The sequence below is a fragment of the Chenopodium album genome, chromosome 6, assembly GCF_948465745.1.
Source record: "Chenopodium album chromosome 6, dcCheAlbu1.1, whole genome shotgun sequence".
NCBI classification, from domain to species: Eukaryota; Viridiplantae; Streptophyta; class Magnoliopsida; order Caryophyllales; family Amaranthaceae; genus Chenopodium; species Chenopodium album.
Window position 1 is genome coordinate 74656240 of NC_137839.1, and position 5853 is coordinate 74662092.

A 5853-nucleotide genomic window follows, 5' to 3' on the forward strand; every position below is an offset into this window, starting at 1 on the left:
CACTTATTAGACAAAACTAGTGACAAAAAAATTTAATACAAAAATCAAAACCAGTAATTTCACTAAAACTATGCTATGACTAAACTAGCTATCACATACATATAATTGTATCTGACTAAACTGTCACATACATATAATTGCTTTTATAGTTGAGGGGAGAGCAATAAAACAACCCCACATAAAATACAACGCTTATACTCGGTTATACTCAAGGATACATCATTAGAGGAATAAAGGCTATACAATATACATAAAGTCGCAAGGGAACACTTTTCTAGTAAGAAAACTATTCAAACAGAATATTGATACAATTGCATTATTATGTTATACTTGACAATATTTAGCAAACAAGAAAGCATGCAAGTTTAGAGTGGCCTACAATATTCTTTGAAAGAGTAAAAGACAAGAAACAAAAAGATCTTATGATGCTATATACAAAAGAAGGTGAACATTATTTTGAGAGGAGGATGGGGGTTCCAATTTCTATTAGGATTAGAACTCACACCAGCATAAGCAAAAATGGGGGCAGGTTGGCCATTATATTTCCCCTAAACCTGATGTATATACACTTACATCAACCAAAATCAGTTTGTTAACCAAAATCATGTAGAGATATAAAGTCAAATTCCAATTGTAGCCGCATATATAACATTTTAATATTGTATATTCACATAAATTCCAAGTTGTGAGGATGTATATCTTGCTATATTCATTAGGAGTGAGGAAAAACTTAGTGCTTTTAGATGGTTAGCCGCAAGGCCTATTGTAATAACAGCCCCAAGACTTGCTTCAACAAGTATCATTTGTCTTTTGATATGGCCACTGGTACAACTAGAAGAGATGAAAACAACCAATTATACAATCTGAAAAATAAGACAGAAGAGAAACATCAACCACCCTATAGTGACTAAATTAACAAGAAAAAGATATCTCCTCAAAGTTAATTGAAGAAAAAGGCTACTCCATTATTGGTATTAATGATTAACTACCACCCATGTATCTCTTTAAATGACAAAAATAATAAAAGAAAACCAAGGTAAATCAAACTTTAAATCAAGATACAACCCAATCGAGCAAGCAAAAAGTCCTTACTTTGTGTTCATTATAATTAAAGCATCATTTTAGCTCCGGAATAGAATAGTAGCTTCACCTTTTGATAAACTACCTCCATATTTTATTACTTTTTATAATTTCTCCTAAAACTCCGCACATGGAAAAATGGAGCAAGTATTAATAAACAGAGGGAATATTACCTTTAGACTTGGTTCACCCTTATTAGTGTTTTCACACTGCTTTTCTTTTGTTGCTTATGCGCGAACAACTTTTCCTATAGCCGACTTTTCAAATTCCTGCTGCCTGCATTTGAGTTTAGAAATTTCATGATGATCTAAATATCATTGGACATTTGGAATGGTTTTAACACATGAATTTTCTGACATTAAAAAAAAAAAAAAAAAAAAAAGACATTGTCACATTGATAATTAAAAGTCATCTGCCTCAAGATGTAATTAGAGACCTTATCTTAATCCTTCAATATGTATATGCTGCTTTTTCTTTGGCAGGTTTCCAATTGGGTTAGAAACCACTTAGATGATTAATACATAACAGAAAATGGTAACAAACAAAATGTTGATACGGTAAAGCAAATTGGATCAGGTTCTCAGTTTTTCTTCTACAACACCTTAATTTCACAAGTATAAAAAAGGTTCACGAATTAAAATTTTTTTTAGAGATCTTTCAAAAGATTGACAATTGAATGCAACAAAAAAAAATCCTCAAAGAAACACAACACATCTCAATAGTTTTGCAAAACAATTTTTCTGACCGATCTGCAAATGAGAGGAACACAGTGTTTTATACATAACACAGAATGCGTAAAGTCGTGCCTCTCGCACTTTAAAAAAAAAAAAAAAAAGAAGAAGAAGAAGAAGAAACGAAGGCCTGATATATGATGCTAGAACAATTAAATGAGTTAAGAACTCTAATTATAGACTAAAAAATATTAATATTATAAAGCTTAATTATTGAAACAAAGAATCACTAGTAGCAATACATTTCAACCAACACACTACATAATGTATAGTTCGTCATATATGGATTAATATGAGAAGAATAAGATCTAATTCTAGCTAGCACCTTCCCAAAATCCCAACCCATACTCCTTCTATAAACCCCATTCCAAATCAGTGTGTTATCTAAATCCTTTATCTATATCATAATATGCTTCCATTCCTTCTTCCTCAACAGTCTTATTATATGGTTGGCAATTCAGTTATGTTTTTAATAAAAGCAGAGTAAATTTTATGTTTAAGGCTATTCTGAATTAAGCACAAATTATTGTTAAGAATCAGTGATGGAGCAATAAGCTCCTCTACATACATCTGGATGATACTCTAAATACTATATTATGAAAATCCAATAAGAATTATCATTTTGATACTTTAAATTCAACAAAAAATTACAAAAAATAAAAGTTGATTCAGTTAAGAATTTGCGGCTGAATTCTCTCAAATTAGATCCAAATCCATGAAATTTCACAAAATAAGACATCTCTAATAAAATAAACAATTAAACCAAATTCGTTTTTTTTTTCACGAATTTAACAGGGAAAAAAAATAAACTCAGAAGTGTAGGGAATAATTTCAAGCCATTAAATCCCACTAGCTTGAACCCCACTGTGATCATACACTAAAGTACGGTGGCGTCCAAAAGGGAAGAAGATAGAGCAAAAGAGTCGCCAACAAGTTTTTTAGGAACTTGTAAACCATTCACGAGGTGAAGGTTACACCCCTTAACGATCCAAGAGATCGTCAACTCCATAAGGTCATGAACCAAATAAGGGTTCGGGGATGATGGTACAAATCCAACCTAAAAGAGATTGAACCTGCCCTAATAATAGGCCTTTACTTTATTCTGCTCGTATTCATGTGCGCTTTCTGACTAACATGCAATCAATAGGATTAACCATAAACCTGTTTAATCTATGTTGGTTGAATTTAATGCACAAATAAACTATTATTGGCGATCACTTGAATTATAATCACAATTAACCTAACAAGATTATTAATTATCTTATTAAGCGTGATTACAAGTTCCCTTTAACATGCAATAAAAGGTGTGATCAAGCAATAAATAATAAACAAGCAACATAAAAATAATCATGATCATAAAAATAAATTATAATTGAAATAATCATGATAATAATTATAAAAGAAAATAATCATCATATTAATAATAATTGAAATAATTATCATAAATAAATAATCATCAAAATAATAATATTCATAATCATTATAACAATTATAATCATAATCATGTTCATGTTAATATTAAAGCATAATAAAAATAGCAAGATCCTAGGCATGATACTAACAAGATTAATAACAAACCCTAGCATGTCACTAAGCAATAAAAATCAAGTCTTTAGCCCTAACATGATACTAACAATCATAAATATTAGGAAGAGAATAAAAGGCATCATACTTTTAATCATACTTAATATTAAAGTTACCCTTAATAATACATGATACTAGGAATCAAAATAACAATCTAAGCATGAAATCTATATCATAAATCAATTAATCAATTAAAGTACTTACTTGGATGCCTCGTACCTCTTTCTAATAACAAAATACACACATTAGTAACTTCAAGGAAAACAATAATCAAAACAATTAAATTAAATAATTGAAATAGAGATTTGGGACCAAACCCTCAAAAATTAAACCTTTCACGTCTAGGGCGAAGGCAACTTCGAATATGGCTAGGTGTTTCTAGATCTTGTGAATGCGGAATTATTTATTTGAGAAAAGCCTAGTTTAGAAAAGAGAGAGAGAGAATAATCAAGAAAATCTTGATGAGAGTTGGTTAATGAATGAAGAAAGTTGATGATTGAAAACGGAATTTATTAAAACTTAAGAATAAAGAGAATTGGTGAATCGATAGATGTAGATGAATGAATGAATGGTGAATGAATATTGACAATCCGTGAATGAAAACGGAGTTTTTGATACGATATTTATAGAGAAAATCATCCAAAAAAGATAATTTATCAAAACAGAGTCTGAAGACCACAAAAACACCTTGGCGCCAGCCCGGCTCATTGGCGCCAGAACCAGTGGCTAGCGCCAGGCGCCAATCCCGATTCCAGGCGCCAAGGCCTGGGGTTGGACGCTAAATCGGCTTTCAACGCGTTTTTGAAAAACTGATAAACTTACCGTACTGGAAGATATAATTTCAATCGAAAATGCTATTTGATCTAATTAAAACTCTGAAGAGTCCTAATTGAATTAAGAATGAAAAGAACCTTCTAGAATATTCTAGAAGACTAAAACCATTCCTAATTGCATTAGGAATGATAAATTATATTAGGCCCTCCCCTAGATCATAGGGTCGTACTTAAAACTCAAACCGGGCCCAGTTTAGTAAATTGGTCATAATTTCCTCAATATTCATCGGAATTGGGCTTATAATATATCGTTGGATAGGTCTTTGCAAGCCCCATCCAACTATACTACTATTGGACCCATATTATGGACCAACCAAACTGGATTGACTGTTTTCTTAAAATAAAGTTTTCAAAAACAGGGAGAAGAGAAAAGAAATAAAACTTTCCGCAACACTAGACCTTTCCACACTTTCGTTTCATTCGATTACGATTCGACGTGAAAGACACTCATCACTGGGTTTGGTTTTGGGGAGACACAAATGGGTGTCTACAAGAAGTAACATAAATTAGGTGGAAAAAGATAAATTTTCAGAAAATTGGCAATTAGGCATCTACAATAAGATTAACAGTAAATAGAATTTCAATTAAAACAAAAATCACATTTACAAAAAAAAAATCGACAAAATTTCACGAAAATCTAAAAAAAATCAATAAAAAAATATAGAATTCAAAAGAAATTACCTGCAAAGCAAGGCGTCAGAAAGCCTTCTTGACCTCAGATTGAGAAGCTTCGATGAACACTAAGAGTCTGGTAATTAAGGATAAGCTTAAGTAGTAGCAAACGAAGCAAAAACAAATACAACCCGATTTCTGCTCGTTTTGATCTTCTTCTTCATTGATGGAGAAAATATAGATTAAAATAAATAATCTCACCGAGTAATGGAAACCAGAATGGGGATAATTCAACTCATTACGTGAACCCTAATTCAAAATTTTACATACCTTTAACCTCAATATAGCCCACGTTTGCTGAATTTCATATCATTCTTCATTAACAAAAAGCAATTTTGATTGAGAATTTCAACCGTTTAGTTTTATTGAGGAAAAGGAGAAGATATTGGAAGATAAAGGAGTATACAGTATTAGAACTCATTAAGTCAAAAACGTAAGTGAAAAGAATAAAAAAACTACAGTACTTAGGTTTTTAAGAAAATAATAAATATTGTGTAAGAAATTTTATTTGACTCAAAATTTGTATCCAACACTTAATGGGCTGGTTACTAATAGATTTTCTAACCTTCTCAAATTTCAAATTAGTAACCATCGTCTACAAGGCCAGTTACTAATGTCATATTATTTGTAACTGACATTATCTTAGCCAGTTACTAGTGGTGTTTTAGTAACTAACGTTTTTAACGCTAGTTACTATAAGGGTGTTACAAATAGCATTTTTTCTACTAGTGTGTGCAATCCTGCATATAATGTTGTCGAACTTGAGATTTTTGTTGGCTTAATCGATAGTATTCTCAGGTTAACTATTTGGGTTTTATACCTTCATACAAAAAGGTTATTTTAGTAAAAATTGTTTGGATATCAATAGCCCTTGTTTCCCCTTGTAATGTACTCCTTATTAGATTTTATGTATTCTCTCGTTATATTTATCACTTACTTTAATTTAATTCTCC

At 31.1% G+C, this 5853-nt stretch overlaps 1 long non-coding RNA gene across 1 annotated transcript; it reads right to left on the bottom strand.

The window, feature by feature from the left end:
- Positions 1-485: 485 nt before the first annotated feature.
- On the bottom strand, positions 486-5349 carry LOC145635284 (uncharacterized). The gene is made up of 4 exons (XR_014113825.1): positions 5171-5349; positions 4910-5058; positions 1254-1356; positions 486-863 (listed from the first exon to the last, which is right to left on the bottom strand). It is a non-coding gene; the product is annotated as an uncharacterized LOC145635284 (long non-coding RNA).
- Positions 5350-5853: the final 504 nt, after the last annotated feature.